Source organism: Saimiri boliviensis, chromosome Y (genome assembly GCF_048565385.1).
Source record: "Saimiri boliviensis isolate mSaiBol1 chromosome Y, mSaiBol1.pri, whole genome shotgun sequence".
NCBI classification, from domain to species: domain Eukaryota; kingdom Metazoa; phylum Chordata; class Mammalia; order Primates; family Cebidae; genus Saimiri; species Saimiri boliviensis.
In genome coordinates, this window is record NC_133471.1 from 421,284 (window position 1) to 441,650 (window position 20,367).

Genomic DNA, 20,367 nt, shown 5'->3' on the forward strand with positions numbered 1-20,367 from the left:
CTAAAGAAAGGGTTTGTGAAGTGCTGCAAACGCACGTCAGTTTAAGTCTGTAAGCTGAATGCACACATGGACAACCATTGTGCTAGATAGCTCCGTGTTTGTTTTGGAGCCAGATATTTGTCATTACAGCTTCTATCCCCTTCCACTCTGGAGTGTCCAAACGCAGCTTTTAGAAGAAACGAGTTTCTAACTCGCTGAATCTGAACATAGATGCAACTATCTAAAAGGATCCAACACACAGCAGATCAGTTTGTAAATAGCGCGTCTTCTGTCTTTTAAACGGATTCTGACTGCTAACTCTAATATTCCACAACAGGGCTGGAAATGACTGTTTCTACACTCTTCAAACCTAGGGATCTGAAACGCTGCAAACACACATTAGTTTAACTCTGTAAGTTGAATGCTAACATGGACACCCATTCCGCTAGATAGTTCAGCTTTGTTTAAGAGCCAGCTATTTCTCATTACAGCCTGTACTCCCTTCCGCTCTGGAATATCCAAACGCAGCTTTTAAAAGTAACGTGTTTCGAACACGCTGAATCTATACATAGATGCAACTTCCTAAAAGGAACCAACACACAGCAGATCGGTTTGTGAGAATAGGGTCTTTTCTGTTTTAAACGCCTTCTTACGACTAACTCTTAGATGCCACTATAGGGCTGGAAATAACTGTTTCTACATTCTCTAAAGAAAGGGTTTCTGAACTGCTGCAAACACACATCGGTTTAATTATGTAAGGTGAATGCACACATGGACAGCCTTTCTGCTCTAGATAGCTCCGTTTTCGTTTTGGAGCCAGACGTTTCTCATTACAAACTGTACCCCCTTACACTCTGGAAAGTCCAAACGCAGCTTGTAGAAGAAACGTGTTTCTGACTCGCTGAATCGAAACATAGATGCAACTTCCTAAACGGAACCAACACACTGCAGATCAGTTTGTTAGAAGCGGCTCTTCTGTGTTTTCAACGCATTCTCACGGCTTACTCTACTATGCCACTATAGGGCTGGAAATGACTGTTTCCACACACGTTCCCTAAAGAAAGGGTTTCTGAACTGCTGCAGACACACATGAGTTAAACTCTGTCAGTTGAATGCACACATTGACAACTTCTCTGCTAGATAGCTCCGATTTTGTTTTAGAGCCAGATATTTCTCATTACAGCCTGTTCTCCCTTCCACTCTGGAGTATCCAAACGCAACGTTTAGAAGAAACGTGTTTCTAACTCGATGAATCTAAACATAGATGAGACTCCCTAAATGGAACCAACACACCGCAGATCACTTTGGAAGAAGCGGGTCTTCTGTGTTTTAAACGCATTCTTACTGCTAACTCTTATATGCTACTGTAGGGCTGGAAATGACTGTTTTACATTCTCAAAAGAAAGGGTTTCCAAACTGCTGCCAAGACACATCAGTTTAAGTCTGTAAGTTGAATGGACGCCTTGACAAGGATTCTGCTCGATAGGTCCGTTTTTGTTTTAGAGCCAGATATTTCTCATTACAGCCTGTACTCCCTTCCACTCTGGAATGTCCAAAGGCAGCTCTTTGAAGAAACGTGTTTCTAACTCGCTCAATCTAAACGTGGATGCAACTTCCTAAACGGAACCAACACACAGCAGATCGGTTTGTAGGAAGCAGGTTTTCTGTGTTTTAAACGCATTCTTACCGCTAAATCTTATAGGCCACTAAAGGGCTGGATGTGACTGTTTGTACATTCCCTAAAGGAAAGGTGTCTGAAGTGCTGAAAACACAAATCAGTTTAACTCTGTAAGGTGAATGCAGACATTGAGAACCATTCTGCTAGATAGCTCCGTTTTGTTTTAGAGCCAGATATTTCTCATTACACCCTGGACTCCCTTCCACTCTGGAATGTCCAAACGCAGCTATTCGAAGAAACTTGTTTCTAACTCGCTGAATCTAAGCATCTGTGCAGCTATCTAAAAGGAACCGACACACAGAAGATCAGTTTGTAAGTAGCGGGTCTTCTGCGTTTTAAACGCATTCTTACTGCTAACTCTTACGTAACACTAGAGGGCTGGAAATGACTGTTTCTACATTCGCTAAAGAAAGGGTTTCTGAACTGCTGCAAATACACATCGGTTTAATAGTGTTAGTTGAATGGACACGTTGACAACCATTCTGCTAGATAGCTCCGTTTTCGTTGCAGAGCCAGATATTTCTCATTACGGCCTGTACTCCCCTCCACTCTGGAATGTCCAAACGCAGCTTTCAGAAGAAACGTGTTTCTAACTCGCCGAATCTAAACATAGAATCAACTTCCTCAAAGGAACCAACACACAGCAGATCGGTTTGTAAGAAGCGGGTCTTCTGTGTTTTAAACGCATTCTTACTGCTACCTCTTTCATGCCAATATAGGGCCAGAGATGACTGTTTCTACAGTCTCTAAAGAAAAGGTTGCCGAATAGCTGCAAACACACACCAGTTTGAGTTGAAAGCACACGATGACAAACATTCCGCTAGATAGCTCAGTTTTTATTTTAGAGCCAGGTATTTCTGATTACAGCCTGTACTCCCTTCCACTCGGTAACGGCCAAACGCAATTTTTAGAAGAAACCTTTCTCTAACTCGCTGAATTTAAACATAGATGCAACCTCCTATAAAAAAAAAAAAAAAAAAAAACCTACACACAGCATATCCTTTTGTAAGAAGCGTGTTTTGTGTCTTTTAAACGCATTCTTACTGCCGACTCTTAGATGCCTCTATAGGGCTGGAAATGAATGTACATTCTCTAAAGAAAAGGTCTCTGAAGTGCTGCAAACACACATCAGTTTAATTCTGTAAGGTGAATGCACACATCGACAAGCATTGTGCTACACAGCTCCGTTTTTGTTTCGGAGCCAGATATTTCTCATTAAAACTTCGATCCCCTTCCACTCTGGAGTATCCAAACGCAGCTTTTAGAAGAAACGTGTTTCTAACTCGCTGAATCTGAACATAGATGCAACTATCTCAAAGGAACCAACACACAGCAGATCAGTTTGTAAATAGCGGGTCTTCTGAGTTTTAAACGCATTCTGACTGCCAACTCTTCTATGGCACTATAGGGCTGGAAATGTCTGTTTCTATATTCTCCAAACAAAGGGGATCAGAAATGCTGAAAACATACATTGGTTTAACTCTGTAAGTTGAATGCTAACATGGACAACCATTCTGCTAGATAGTTCCGTCTTTGTTTTAGAGCCAGCTATTTCTCATTACAGCCTGTAGTCCCTTCCACTATGGAATGTCCAAACGCAGCTTTTAGAAGAAACGTGTTTCTAACTCGCTGAATGTAAACATAGAACCAACTTCCTAAAAGGAACCAACACACAGCAGATGGGTTTGTAAGAAGCGGGTCTTCTGTGTTTTAAACGCCTTCTTACTGCTAACTCTCATATGCCACTATAGGGCTACAAATGACTGTTTCTAGCGTAACTAAAGAAAACGTTGCCGAATAGCTGCAAACACACATCCGTTTAAGTTGAATGCACACATTGGCAAACATTCCGCTACATAGCTGTTTTTGTTTTAGAGCCAGGTATTTCTGATTCCAGCCTGTGCTCCCTTCCACTCGGGACTGTCCCAACGCAATTTTTAGAAGAAACCTGTTTCTAACTCGCTGAATTGAAACATAGATGCAGCTTCCTATAAAAAAAAAACCAACACACAGCAGAGCCGTTTGTAAGAAGCGGGTTATGTGTCTTTTAAACGTATTCTTACTGCTGACTCTTATATGCCTCTATAGGGATGGAAATGACTGTACGTTCTCTAAAGAAAGGGTTTGTGAAGTGCTGCAAACGCACGTCAGTTTAAGTCTGTAAGCTGAATGCACACATGGACAACCATTGTGCTAGATAGCTCCGTGTTTGTTTTGGAGCCAGATATTTGTCATTACAGCTTCTACCCCCTTCCACTCTGGAGTGTCCAAACGCAGCTTTTAGAAGAAACGAGTTTCTAACTCGCTGAATCTGAACATAGATGCAACTATCTAAAAGGATCCAACACACAGCAGATCAGTTTGTAAATAGCGCGTCTTCTGTCTTTTAAACGGATTCTGACTGCTAACTCTAATATTCCACAACAGGGCTGGAAATGACTGTTTCTACACTCTTCAAACCTAGGGATCTGAAACGCTGCAAACACACATTAGTTTAACTCTGTAAGTTGAATGCTAACATGGACACCCATTCCGCTAGATAGTTCAGCTTTGTTTAAGAACCAGCTATTTCTCATTACAGCCTGTACTCCCTTCCGCTCTGGAATATCCAAACGCAGCTTTTAAAAGTAACGTGTTTCGAACACGCTGAATCTATACATAGATGCAACTTCCTAAAAGGAACCAACACACAGCAGATCGGTTTGTGAGAATAGGGTCTTTTCTGTTTTAAACGCCTTCTTACGACTAACTCTTAGATGCCACTATAGGGCTGGAAATAACTGTTTCTACATTCTCTAAAGAAAGGGTTTCTGAACTGCTGCAAACACACATCGGTTTAATTATGTAAGGTGAATGCACACATGGACAGCCTTTCTGCTCTAGATAGCTCCGTTTTCGTTTTGGAGCCAGACGTTTCTCATTACAAACTGTACCCCCTTACACTCTGGAAAGTCCAAACGCAGCTTGTAGAAGAAACGTGTTTCTGACTCGCTGAATCGAAACATAGATGCAACTTCCTAAACGGAACCAACACACTGCAGCTCAGTTTGTTAGAAGCGGCTCTTCTGTGTTTTCAACGCATTCTCACGGCTTACTCTACTATGCCACTATAGGGCTGGAAATGACTGTTTCCACACACGTTCCCTAAAGAAAGGGTTTCTGAACTGCTGCAGACACACATGAGTTAAACTCTGTCAGTTGAATGCACACATTGACAACTTCTCTGCTAGATAGCTCCGATTTTGTTTTAGAGCCAGATATTTCTCATTACAGCCTGTTCTCCCTTCCACTCTGGAGTATCCAAACGCAACGTTTAGAAGAAACGTGTTTCTAACTCGATGAATCTAAACATAGATGAGACTCCCTAAATGGAACCAACACACCGCAGATCACTTTGGAAGAAGCGGGTCTTCTGTGTTTTAAACGCATTCTTACTGCTAACTCTTATATGCTACTGTAGGGCTGGAAATGACTGTTTTACATTCTCAAAAGAAAGGGTTTCCAAACTGCTGCCAAGACACATCAGTTTAAGTCTGTAAGTTGAATGGACGCCTTGACAAGGATTCTGCTCGATAGGTCCGTTTTTGTTTTAGAGCCAGATATTTCTCATTACAGCCTGTACTCCCTTCCACTCTGGAATGTCCAAAGGCAGCTCTTTGAAGAAACGTGTTTCTAACTCGCTCAATCTAAACGTGGATGCAACTTCCTAAACGGAACCAACACACAGCAGATCGGTTTGTAGGAAGCAGGTTTTCTGTGTTTTAAACGCATTCTTACCGCTAAATCTTATAGGCCACTAAAGGGCTGGATGTGACTGTTTGTACATTCCCTAAAGGAAAGGTGTCTGAAGTGCTGAAAACACAAATCAGTTTAACTCTGTAAGGTGAATGCAGACATTGAGAACCATTCTGCTAGATAGCTCCGTTTTGTTTTAGAGCCAGATATTTCTCATTACACCCTGGACTCCCTTCCACTCTGGAATGTCCAAACGCAGCTATTCGAAGAAACTTGTTTCTAACTCGCTGAATCTAAGCATCTGTGCAGCTATCTAAAAGGAACCGACACACAGAAGATCAGTTTGTAAGTAGCGGGTCTTCTGCGTTTTAAACGCATTCTTACTGCTAACTCTTACGTAACACTAGAGGGCTGGAAATGACTGTTTCTACATTCGCTAAAGAAAGGGTTTCTGAACTGCTGCAAATACACATCGGTTTAATAGTGTTAGTTGAATGGACACGTTGACAACCATTCTGCTAGATAGCTCCGTTTTCGTTGCAGAGCCAGATATTTCTCATTACGGCCTGTACTCCCCTCCACTCTGGAATGTCCAAACGCAGCTTTCAGAAGAAACGTGTTTCTAACTCGCCGAATCTAAACATAGAATCAACTTCCTCAAAGGAACCAACACACAGCAGATCGGTTTGTAAGAAGCGGGTCTTCTGTGTTTTAAACGCATTCTTACTGCTACCTCTTTCATGCCAATATAGGGCCAGAGATGACTGTTTCTACAGTCTCTAAAGAAAAGGTTGCCGAATAGCTGCAAACACACACCAGTTTGAGTTGAAAGCACACGATGACAAACATTCCGCTAGATAGCTCAGTTTTTATTTTAGAGCCAGGTATTTCTGATTACAGCCTGTACTCCCTTCCACTCGGTAACGGCCAAACGCAATTTTTAGAAGAAACCTTTCTCTAACTCGCTGAATTTAAACATAGATGCAACCTCCTATAAAAAAAAAAAAAAAAAAAAAAAACCTACACACAGCATATCCTTTTGTAAGAAGCGTGTTTTGTGTCTTTTAAACGCATTCTTACTGCCGACTCTTAGATGCCTCTATAGGGCTGGAAATGAATGTACATTCTCTAAAGAAAAGGTCTCTGAAGTGCTGCAAACACACATCAGTTTAATTCTGTAAGGTGAATGCACACATCGACAAGCATTGTGCTACACAGCTCCGTTTTTGTTTCGGAGCCAGATATTTCTCATTAAAACTTCGATCCCCTTCCACTCTGGAGTATCCAAACGCAGCTTTTAGAAGAAACGTGTTTCTAACTCGCTGAATCTGAACATAGATGCAACTATCTCAAAGGAACCAACACACAGCAGATCAGTTTGTAAATAGCGGGTCTTCTGAGTTTTAAACGCATTCTGACTGCCAACTCTTCTATGGCACTATAGGGCTGGAAATGTCTGTTTCTATATTCTCCAAACAAAGGGGATCAGAAATGCTGAAAACATACATTGGTTTAACTCTGTAAGTTGAATGCTAACATGGACAACCATTCTGCTAGATAGTTCCGTCTTTGTTTTAGAGCCAGCTATTTCTCATTACAGCCTGTAGTCCCTTCCACTATGGAATGTCCAAACGCAGCTTTTAGAAGAAACGTGTTTCTAACTCGCTGAATGTAAACATAGAACCAACTTCCTAAAAGGAACCAACACACAGCAGATGGGTTTGTAAGAAGCGGGTCTTCTGTGTTTTAAACGCCTTCTTACTGCTAACTCTCATATGCCACTATAGGGCTACAAATGACTGTTTCTAGCGTAACTAAAGAAAACGTTGCCGAATAGCTGCAAACACACATCCGTTTAAGTTGAATGCACACATTGGCAAACATTCCGCTACATAGCTGTTTTTGTTTTAGAGCCAGGTATTTCTGATTCCAGCCTGTGCTCCCTTCCACTCGGGACTGTCCCAACGCAATTTTTAGAAGAAACCTGTTTCTAACTCGCTGAATTGAAACATAGATGCAGCTTCCTATAAAAAAAAAACCAACACACAGCAGAGCCGTTTGTAAGAAGCGGGTTATGTGTCTTTTAAACGTATTCTTACTGCTGACTCTTATATGCCTCTATAGGGATGGAAATGACTGTACGTTCTCTAAAGAAAGGGTTTGTGAAGTGCTGCAAACGCACGTCAGTTTAAGTCTGTAAGCTGAATGCACACATGGACAACCATTGTGCTAGATAGCTCCGTGTTTGTTTTGGAGCCAGATATTTGTCATTACAGCTTCTACCCCCTTCCACTCTGGAGTGTCCAAACGCAGCTTTTAGAAGAAACGAGTTTCTAACTCGCTGAATCTGAACATAGATGCAACTATCTAAAAGGATCCAACACACAGCAGATCAGTTTGTAAATAGCGCGTCTTCTGTCTTTTAAACGGATTCTGACTGCTAACTCTAATATTCCACAACAGGGCTGGAAATGACTGTTTCTACACTCTTCAAACCTAGGGATCTGAAACGCTGCAAACACACATTAGTTTAACTCTGTAAGTTGAATGCTAACATGGACACCCATTCCGCTAGATAGTTCAGCTTTGTTTAAGAACCAGCTATTTCTCATTACAGCCTGTACTCCCTTCCGCTCTGGAATATCCAAACGCAGCTTTTAAAAGTAACGTGTTTCGAACACGCTGAATCTATACATAGATGCAACTTCCTAAAAGGAACCAACACACAGCAGATCGGTTTGTGAGAATAGGGTCTTTTCTGTTTTAAACGCCTTCTTACGACTAACTCTTAGATGCCACTATAGGGCTGGAAATAACTGTTTCTACATTCTCTAAAGAAAGGGTTTCTGAACTGCTGCAAACACACATCGGTTTAATTATGTAAGGTGAATGCACACATGGACAGCCTTTCTGCTCTAGATAGCTCCGTTTTCGTTTTGGAGCCAGACGTTTCTCATTACAAACTGTACCCCCTTACACTCTGGAAAGTCCAAACGCAGCTTGTAGAAGAAACGTGTTTCTGACTCGCTGAATCGAAACATAGATGCAACTTCCTAAACGGAACCAACACACTGCAGCTCAGTTTGTTAGAAGCGGCTCTTCTGTGTTTTCAACGCATTCTCACGGCTTACTCTACTATGCCACTATAGGGCTGGAAATGACTGTTTCCACACACGTTCCCTAAAGAAAGGGTTTCTGAACTGCTGCAGACACACATGAGTTAAACTCTGTCAGTTGAATGCACACATTGACAACTTCTCTGCTAGATAGCTCCGATTTTGTTTTAGAGCCAGATATTTCTCATTACAGCCTGTTCTCCCTTCCACTCTGGAGTATCCAAACGCAACGTTTAGAAGAAACGTGTTTCTAACTCGATGAATCTAAACATAGATGAGACTCCCTAAATGGAACCAACACACCGCAGATCACTTTGGAAGAAGCGGGTCTTCTGTGTTTTAAACGCATTCTTACTGCTAACTCTTATATGCTACTGTAGGGCTGGAAATGACTGTTTTACATTCTCAAAAGAAAGGGTTTCCAAACTGCTGCCAAGACACATCAGTTTAAGTCTGTAAGTTGAATGGACGCCTTGACAAGGATTCTGCTCGATAGGTCCGTTTTTGTTTTAGAGCCAGATATTTCTCATTACAGCCTGTACTCCCTTCCACTCTGGAATGTCCAAAGGCAGCTCTTTGAAGAAACGTGTTTCTAACTCGCTCAATCTAAACGTGGATGCAACTTCCTAAACGGAACCAACACACAGCAGATCGGTTTGTAGGAAGCAGGTTTTCTGTGTTTTAAACGCATTCTTACCGCTAAATCTTATAGGCCACTAAAGGGCTGGATGTGACTGTTTGTACATTCCCTAAAGGAAAGGTGTCTGAAGTGCTGAAAACACAAATCAGTTTAACTCTGTAAGGTGAATGCAGACATTGAGAACCATTCTGCTAGATAGCTCCGTTTTGTTTTAGAGCCAGATATTTCTCATTACACCCTGGACTCCCTTCCACTCTGGAATGTCCAAACGCAGCTATTCGAAGAAACTTGTTTCTAACTCGCTGAATCTAAGCATCTGTGCAGCTATCTAAAAGGAACCGACACACAGAAGATCAGTTTGTAAGTAGCGGGTCTTCTGCGTTTTAAACGCATTCTTACTGCTAACTCTTACGTAACACTAGAGGGCTGGAAATGACTGTTTCTACATTCGCTAAAGAAAGGGTTTCTGAACTGCTGCAAATACACATCGGTTTAATAGTGTTAGTTGAATGGACACGTTGACAACCATTCTGCTAGATAGCTCCGTTTTCGTTGCAGAGCCAGATATTTCTCATTACGGCCTGTACTCCCCTCCACTCTGGAATGTCCAAACGCAGCTTTCAGAAGAAACGTGTTTCTAACTCGCCGAATCTAAACATAGAATCAACTTCCTCAAAGGAACCAACACACAGCAGATCGGTTTGTAAGAAGCGGGTCTTCTGTGTTTTAAACGCATTCTTACTGCTACCTCTTTCATGCCAATATAGGGCCAGAGATGACTGTTTCTACAGTCTCTAAAGAAAAGGTTGCCGAATAGCTGCAAACACACACCAGTTTGAGTTGAAAGCACACGATGACAAACATTCCGCTAGATAGCTCAGTTTTTATTTTAGAGCCAGGTATTTCTGATTACAGCCTGTACTCCCTTCCACTCGGTAACGGCCAAACGCAATTTTTAGAAGAAACCTTTCTCTAACTCGCTGAATTTAAACATAGATGCAACCTCCTATAAAAAAAAAAAAAAAAAAAAAAAAAAAAAAACCTACACACAGCATATCCTTTTGTAAGAAGCGTGTTTTGTGTCTTTTAAACGCATTCTTACTGCCGACTCTTAGATGCCTCTATAGGGCTGGAAATGAATGTACATTCTCTAAAGAAAAGGTCTCTGAAGTGCTGCAAACACACATCAGTTTAATTCTGTAAGGTGAATGCACACATCGACAAGCATTGTGCTACACAGCTCCGTTTTTGTTTCGGAGCCAGATATTTCTCATTAAAACTTCGATCCCCTTCCACTCTGGAGTATCCAAACGCAGCTTTTAGAAGAAACGTGTTTCTAACTCGCTGAATCTGAACATAGATGCAACTATCTCAAAGGAACCAACACACAGCAGATCAGTTTGTAAATAGCGGGTCTTCTGAGTTTTAAACGCATTCTGACTGCCAACTCTTCTATGGCACTATAGGGCTGGAAATGTCTGTTTCTATATTCTCCAAACAAAGGGGATCAGAAATGCTGAAAACATACATTGGTTTAACTCTGTAAGTTGAATGCTAACATGGACAACCATTCTGCTAGATAGTTCCGTCTTTGTTTTAGAGCCAGCTATTTCTCATTACAGCCTGTAGTCCCTTCCACTATGGAATGTCCAAACGCAGCTTTTAGAAGAAACGTGTTTCTAACTCGCTGAATGTAAACATAGAATCAACTTCCTAAAAGGAACCAACACACAGCAGATGGGTTTGTAAGAAGCGGGTCTTCTGTGTTTTAAACGCCTTCTTACTGCTAACTCTCATATGCCACTATAGGGCTACAAATGACTGTTTCTAGCGTAACTAAAGAAAAGGTTGCCGAATAGCTGCAAACACACATCCGTTTAAGTTGAATGCACACATTGGCAAACATTCCGCTACATAGCTGTTTTTGTTTTAGAGCCAGGTATTTCTGATTCCAGCCTGTGCTCCCTTCCACTCGGGACTGTCCCAACGCAATTTTTAGAAGAAACCTGTTTCTAACTCGCTGAATTGAAACATAGATGCAGCTTCCTATAAAAAAAAAACCAACACACAGCAGATCCGTTTGTAAGAAGCGGGTTATGTGTCTTTTAAACGTATTCTTACTGCTGACTCTTATATGCCTCTATAGGGATGGAAATGACTGTACGTTCTCTAAAGAAAGGGTTTGTGAAGTGCTGCAAACGCACGTCAGTTTAAGTCTGTAAGCTGAATGCACACATGGACAACCATTGTGCTAGATAGCTCCGTGTTTGTTTTGGAGCCAGATATTTGTCATTACAGCTTCTATCCCCTTCCACTCTGGAGTGTCCAAACGCAGCTTTTAGAAGAAACGAGTTTCTAACTCGCTGAATCTGAACATAGATGCAACTATCTAAAAGGATCCAACACACAGCAGATCAGTTTGTAAATAGCGCGTCTTCTGTCTTTTAAACGGATTCTGACTGCTAACTCTAATATTCCACAACAGGGCTGGAAATGACTGTTTCTACACTCTTCAAACCTAGGGATCTGAAACGCTGCAAACACACATTAGTTTAACTCTGTAAGTTGAATGCTAACATGGACACCCATTCCGCTAGATAGTTCAGCTTTGTTTAAGAGCCAGCTATTTCTCATTACAGCCTGTACTCCCTTCCGCTCTGGAATATCCAAACGCAGCTTTTAAAAGTAACGTGTTTCGAACACGCTGAATCTATACATAGATGCAACTTCCTAAAAGGAACCAACACACAGCAGATCGGTTTGTGAGAATAGGGTCTTTTCTGTTTTAAACGCCTTCTTACGACTAACTCTTAGATGCCACTATAGGGCTGGAAATAACTGTTTCTACATTCTCTAAAGAAAGGGTTTCTGAACTGCTGCAAACACACATCGGTTTAATTATGTAAGGTGAATGCACACATGGACAGCCTTTCTGCTCTAGATAGCTCCGTTTTCGTTTTGGAGCCAGACGTTTCTCATTACAAACTGTACCCCCTTACACTCTGGAAAGTCCAAACGCAGCTTGTAGAAGAAACGTGTTTCTGACTCGCTGAATCGAAACATAGATGCAACTTCCTAAACGGAACCAACACACTGCAGATCAGTTTGTTAGAAGCGGCTCTTCTGTGTTTTCAACGCATTCTCACGGCTTACTCTAATATGCCACTATAGGGCTGGAAATGACTGTTTCCACACACGTTCCCTAAAGAAAGGGTTTCTGAACTGCTGCAGACACACATGAGTTAAACTCTGTCAGTTGAATGCACACATTGACAACTTCTCTGCTAGATAGCTCCGATTTTGTTTTAGAGCCAGATATTTCTCATTACAGCCTGTTCTCCCTTCCACTCTGGAGTATCCAAACGCAACGTTTAGAAGAAACGTGTTTCTAACTCGATGAATCTAAACATAGATGAGACTCCCTAAATGGAACCAACACACCGCAGATCACTTTGGAAGAAGCGGGTCTTCTGTGTTTTAAACGCATTCTTACTGCTAACTCTTATATGCTACTGTAGGGCTGGAAATGACTGTTTTACATTCTCAAAAGAAAGGGTTTCCAAACTGCTGCCAAGACACATCAGTTTAAGTCTGTAAGTTGAATGGACGCCTTGACAAGGATTCTGCTCGATAGGTCCGTTTTTGTTTTAGAGCCAGATATTTCTCATTACAGCCTGTACTCCCTTCCACTCTGGAATGTCCAAAGGCAGCTCTTTGAAGAAACGTGTTTCTAACTCGCTCAATCTAAACGTGGATGCAACTTCCTAAACGGAACCAACACACAGCAGATCGGTTTGTAGGAAGCAGGTTTTCTGTGTTTTAAACGCATTCTTACCGCTAAATCTTATAGGCCACTAAAGGGCTGGATGTGACTGTTTGTACATTCCCTAAAGGAAAGGTGTCTGAAGTGCTGAAAACACAAATCAGTTTAACTCTGTAAGGTGAATGCAGACATTGAGAACCATTCTGCTAGATAGCTCCGTTTTGTTTTAGAGCCAGATATTTCTCATTACACCCTGGACTCCCTTCCACTCTGGAATGTCCAAACGCAGCTATTCGAAGAAACTTGTTTCTAACTCGCTGAATCTAAGCATCTGTGCAGCTATCTAAAAGGAACCGACACACAGAAGATCAGTTTGTAAGTAGCGGGTCTTCTGCGTTTTAAACGCATTCTTACTGCTAACTCTTACGTAACACTAGAGGGCTGGAAATGACTGTTTCTACATTCGCTAAAGAAAGGGTTTCTGAACTGCTGCAAATACACATCGGTTTAATAGTGTTAGTTGAATGGACACGTTGACAACCATTCTGCTAGATAGCTCCGTTTTCGTTGCAGAGCCAGATATTTCTCATTACGGCCTGTACTCCCCTCCACTCTGGAATGTCCAAACGCAGCTTTCAGAAGAAACGTGTTTCTAACTCGCCGAATCTAAACATAGAATCAACTTCCTCAAAGGAACCAACACACAGCAGATCGGTTTGTAAGAAGCGGGTCTTCTGTGTTTTAAACGCATTCTTACTGCTACCTCTTTCATGCCAATATAGGGCCAGAGATGACTGTTTCTACAGTCTCTAAAGAAAAGGTTGCCGAATAGCTGCAAACACACACCAGTTTGAGTTGAAAGCACACGATGACAAACATTCCGCTAGATAGCTCAGTTTTTATTTTAGAGCCAGGTATTTCTGATTACAGCCTGTACTCCCTTCCACTCGGTAACGGCCAAACGCAATTTTTAGAAGAAACCTTTCTCTAACTCGCTGAATTTAAACATAGATGCAACTTCCTATAAAAAAAAAAAAAAAAAACCTACACACAGCATATCCTTTTGTAAGAAGCGTGTTTTGTGTCTTTTAAACGCATTCTTACTGCCGACTCTTAGATGCCTCTATAGGGCTGGAAATGAATGTACATTCTCTAAAGAAAAGGTCTCTGAAGTGCTGCAAACACACATCAGTTTAATTCTGTAAGGTGAATGCACACATCGACAAGCATTGTGCTACACAGCTCCGTTTTTGTTTCGGAGCCAGATATTTCTCATTAAAACTTCGATCCCCTTCCACTCTGGAGTATCCAAACGCAGCTTTTAGAAGAAACGTGTTTCTAACTCGCTGAATCTGAACATAGATGCAACTATCTCAAAGGAACCAACACACAGCAGATCAGTTTGTAAATAGCGGGTCTTCTGAGTTTTAAACGCATTCTGACTGCCAACTCTTCTATGGCACTATAGGGCTGGAAATGTCTGTTTCTATATTCTCCAAACAAAGGGGATCAGAAATGCTGAAAACATACATTGGTTTAACTCTGTAAGTTGAATGCTAACATGGACAACCATTCTGCTAGATAGTTCCGTCTTTGTTTTAGAGCCAGCTATTTCTCATTACAGCCTGTAGTCCCTTCCACTATGGAATGTCCAAACGCAGCTTTTAGAAGAAACGTGTTTCTAACTCGCTGAATGTAAACATAGAATCAACTTCCTAAAAGGAACCAACACACAGCAGATGGGTTTGTAAGAAGCGGGTCTTCTGTGTTTTAAACGCCTTCTTACTGCTAACTCTCATATGCCACTATAGGGCTACAAATGACTGTTTCTAGCGTAACTAAAGAAAAGGTTGCCGAATAGCTGCAAACACACATCCGTTTAAGTTGAATGCACACATTGGCAAACATTCCGCTACATAGCTGTTTTTGTTTTAGAGCCAGGTATTTCTGATTCCAGCCTGTGCTCCCTTCCACTCGGGACTGTCCCAACGCAATTTTTAGAAGAAACCTGTTTCTAACTCGCTGAATTGAAACATAGATGCAGCTTCCTATAAAAAAAAAACAACACACAGCAGATCCGTTTGTAAGAAGCGGGTTATGTGTCTTTTAAACGTATTCTTACTGCTGACTCTTATATGCCTCTATAGGGATGGAAATGACTGTACGTTCTCTAAAGAAAGGGTTTGTGAAGTGCTGCAAACGCACGTCAGTTTAAGTCTGTAAGCTGAATGCACACATGGACAACCATTGTGCTAGATAGCTCCGTGTTTGTTTTGGAGCCAGATATTTGTCATTACAGCTTCTATCCCCTTCCACTCTGGAGTGTCCAAACGCAGCTTTTAGAAGAAACGAGTTTCTAACTCGCTGAATCTGAACATAGATGCAACTATCTAAAAGGATCCAACACACAGCAGATCAGTTTGTAAATAGCGCGTCTTCTGTCTTTTAAACGGATTCTGACTGCTAACTCTAATATTCCACAACAGGGCTGGAAATGACTGTTTCTACACTCTTCAAACCTAGGGATCTGAAACGCTGCAAACACACATTAGTTTAACTCTGTAAGTTGAATGCTAACATGGACACCCATTCCGCTAGATAGTTCAGCTTTGTTTAAGAGCCAGCTATTTCTCATTACAGCCTGTACTCCCTTCCGCTCTGGAATATCCAAACGCAGCTTTTAAAAGTAACGTGTTTCGAACACGCTGAATCTATACATAGATGCAACTTCCTAAAAGGAACCAACACACAGCAGATCGGTTTGTGAGAATAGGGTCTTTTCTGTTTTAAACGCCTTCTTACGACTAACTCTTAGATGCCACTATAGGGCTGGAAATAACTGTTTCTACATTCTCTAAAGAAAGGGTTTCTGAACTGCTGCAAACACACATCGGTTTAATTATGTAAGGTGAATGCACACATGGACAGCCTTTCTGCTCTAGATAGCTCCGTTTTCGTTTTGGAGCCAGACGTTTCTCATTACAAACTGTACCCCCTTACACTCTGGAAAGTCCAAACGCAGCTTGTAGAAGAAACGTGTTTCTGACTCGCTGAATCGAAACATAGATGCAACTTCCTAAACGGAACCAACACACTGCAGATCAGTTTGTTAGAAGCGGCTCTTCTGTGTTTTCAACGCATTCTCACGGCTTACTCTACTATGCCACTATAGGGCTGGAAATGACTGTTTCCACACACGTTCCCTAAAGAAAGGGTTTCTGAACTGCTGCAGACACACATGAGTTAAACTCTGTCAGTTGAATGCACACATTGACAACTTCTCTGCTAGATAGCTCCGATTTTGTTTTAGAGCCAGATATTTCTCATTACAGCCTGTTCTCCCTTCCACTCTGGAGTATCCAAACGCAACGTTTAGAAGAAACGTGTTTCTAACTCGATGAATCTAAACATAGATGAGACTCCCTAAATGGAACCAACACACCGCAGATCACTTTGGAAGAAGCGGGTCTTCTGTGTTTTAAACGCATTCTTACTGCTAACTCTTATATGCTACTGTAGGGCTGGAAATGACTGTTTTACATTCTCAAAAGAAAGGGTTTCCAAACTGCTGCCAAGACACATCAGTTTAAGTCTGTAAGTTGAATGGACGCCTTGACAAGGATTCTGCTCGATAGGTCCGTTTTTGTTTTAGAGCCAGATATTTCTCATTACAGCCTGTACTCCCTTCCACTCTGGAATGTCCAAAGGCAGCTCTTTGAAGAAACGTGTTTCTAACTCGCTCAATCTAAACGTGGATGCAACTTCCTAAACGGAACCAACACACAGCAGATCGGTTTGTAGGAAGCAGGTTTTCTGTGTTTTAAACGCATTCTTACCGCTAAATCTTATAGGCCACTAAAGGGCTGGATGTGACTGTTTGTACATTCCCTAAAGGAAAGGTGTCTGAAGTGCTGAAAACACAAATCAGTTTAACTCTGTAAGGTGAATGCAGACATTGAGAACCATTCTGCTAGATAGCTCCGTTTTGTTTTAGAGCCAGATATTTCTCATTACACCCTGGACTCCCTTCCACTCTGGAATGTCCAAACGCAGCTATTCGAAGAAACTTGTTTCTAACTCGCTGAATCTAAGCATCTGTGCAGCTATCTAAAAGGAACCGACACACAGAAGATCAGTTTGTAAGTAGCGGGTCTTCTGCGTTTTAAACGCATTCTTACTGCTAACTCTTACGTAACACTAGAGGGCTGGAAATGACTGTTTCTACATTCGCTAAAGAAAGGGTTTCTGAACTGCTGCAAATACACATCGGTTTAATAGTGTTAGTTGAATGGACACGTTGACAACCATTCTGCTAGATAGCTCCGTTTTCGTTGCAGAGCCAGATATTTCTCATTACGGCCTGTACTCCCCTCCACTCTGGAATGTCCAAACGCAGCTTTCAGAAGAAACGTGTTTCTAACTCGCCGAATCTAAACATAGAATCAACTTCCTCAAAGGAACCAACACACAGCAGATCGGTTTGTAAGAAGCGGGTCTTCTGTGTTTTAAACGCATTCTTACTGCTACCTCTTTCATGCCAATATAGGGCCAGAGATGACTGTTTCTACAGTCTCTAAAGAAAAGGTTGCCGAATAGCTGCAAACACACACCAGTTTGAGTTGAAAGCACACGATGACAAACATTCCGCTAGATAGCTCAGTTTTTATTTTAGAGCCAGGTATTTCTGATTACAGCCTGTACTCCCTTCCACTCGGTAACGGCCAAACGCAATTTTTAGAAGAAACCTTTCTCTAACTCGCTGAATTTAAACATAGATGCAACCTCCTATAAAAAAAAAAAAAAAAAAAAAAAAACCTACACACAGCATATCCTTTTGTAAGAAGCGTGTTTTGTGTCTTTTAAACGCATTCTTACTGCCGACTCTTAGATGCCTCTATAGGGCTGGAAATGAATGTACATTCTCTAAAGAAAAGGTCTCTGAAGTGCTGCAAACACACATCAGTTTAATTCTGTAAGGTGAATGCACACATCGACAAGCATTGTGCTACACAGCTCCGTTTTTGTTTCGGAGCCAGATATTTCTCATTAAAACTTCGATCCCCTTCCACTCTGGAGTATCCAAACGCAGCTTTTAGAAGAAACGTGTTTCTAACTCGCTGAATCTGAACATAGATGCAACTATCTCAAAGGAACCAACACACAGCAGATCAGTTTGTAAATAGCGGGTCTTCTGAGTTTTAAACGCATTCTGACTGCCAACTCTTCTATGGCACTATAGGGCTGGAAATGTCTGTTTCTATATTCTCCAAACAAAGGGGATCAGAAATGCTGAAAACATACATTGGTTTAACTCTGTAAGTTGAATGCTAACATGGACAACCATTCTGCTAGATAGTTCCGTCTTTGTTTTAGAGCCAGCTATTTCTCATTACAGCCTGTAGTCCCTTCCACTATGGAATGTCCAAACGCAGCTTTTAGAAGAAACGTGTTTCTAACTCGCTGAATGTAAACATAGAATCAACTTCCTAAAAGGAACCAACACACAGCAGATGGGTTTGTAAGAAGCGGGTCTTCTGTGTTTTAAACGCCTTCTTACTGCTAACTCTCATATGCCACTATAGGGCTACAAATGACTGTTTCTAGCGTAACTAAAGAAAAGGTTGCCGAATAGCTGCAAACACACATCCGTTTAAGTTGAATGCACACATTGGCAAACATTCCGCTACATAGCTGTTTTTGTTTTAGAGCCAGGTATTTCTGATTCCAGCCTGTGCTCCCTTCCACTCAGGACTGTCCCAACGCAATTTTTAGAAGAAACCTGTTTCTAACTCGCTGAATTGAAACATAGATGCAGCTTCCTATAAAAAAAAAACCAACACACAGCAGATCCGTTTGTAAGAAGCGGGTTATGTGTCTTTTAAACGTATTCTTACTGCTGACTCTTATATGCCTCTATAGGGATGGAAATGACTGTACGTTCTCTAAAGAAAGGGTTTGTGAAGTGCTGCAAACGCACGTCAGTTTAAGTCTGTAAGCTGAATGCACACATGGACAACCATTGTGCTAGATAGCTCCGTGTTTGTTTTGGAGCCAGATATTTGTCATTACAGCTTCTACCCCCTTCCACTCTGGAGTGTCCAAACGCAGCTTTTAGAAGAAACGAGTTTCTAACTCGCTGAATCTGAACATAGATGCAACTATCTAAAAGGATCCAACACACAGCAGATCAGTTTGTAAATAGCGCGTCTTCTGTCTTTTAAACGGATTCTGACTGCTAACTCTAATATTCCACAACAGGGCTGGAAATGACTGTTTCTACACTCTTCAAACCTAGGGATCTGAAACGCTGCAAACACACATTAGTTTAACTCTGTAAGTTGAATGCTAACATGGACACCCATTCCGCTAGATAGTTCAGCTTTGTTTAAGAGCCAGCTATTTCTCATTACAGCCTGTACTCCCTTCCGCTCTGGAATATCCAAACGCAGCTTTTAAAAGTAACGTGTTTCGAACACGCTGAATCTATACATAGATGCAACTTCCTAAAAGGAACCAACACACAGCAGATCGGTTTGTGAGAATAGGGTCTTTTCTGTTTTAAACGCCTTCTTACGACTAACTCTTAGATGCCACTATAGGGCTGGAAATAACTGTTTCTACATTCTCTAAAGAAAGGGTTTCTGAACTGCTGCAAACACACATCGGTTTAATTATGTAAGGTGAATGCACACATGGACAGCCTTTCTGCTCTAGATAGCTCCGTTTTCGTTTTGGAGCCAGACGTTTCTCATTACAAACTGTACCCCCTTACACTCTGGAAAGTCCAAACGCAGCTTGTAGAAGAAACGTGTTTCTGACTCGCTGAATCGAAACATAGATGCAACTTCCTAAACGGAACCAACACACTGCAGATCAGTTTGTTAGAAGCGGCTCTTCTGTGTTTTCAACGCATTCTCACGGCTTACTCTACTATGCCACTATAGGGCTGGAAATGACTGTTTCCACACACGTTCCCTAAAGAAAGGGTTTCTGAACTGCTGCAGACACACATGAGTTAAACTCTGTCAGTTGAATGCACACATTGACAACTTCTCTGCTAGATAGCTCCGATTTTGTTTTAGAGCCAGATATTTCTCATTACAGCCTGTTCTCCCTTCCACTCTGGAGTATCCAAACGCAACGTTTAGAAGAAACGTGTTTCTAACTCGATGAATCTAAACATAGATGAGACTCCCTAAATGGAACCAACACACCGCAGATCACTTTGGAAGAAGCGGGTCTTCTGTGTTTTAAACGCATTCTTACTGCTAACTCTTATATGCTACTGTAGGGCTGGAAATGACTGTTTTACATTCTCAAAAGAAAGGGTTTCCAAACTGCTGCCAAGACACATCAGTTTAAGTCTGTAAGTTGAATGGACGCCTTGACAAGGATTCTGCTCGATAGGTCCGTTTTTGTTTTAGAGCCAGATATTTCTCATTACAGCCTGTACTCC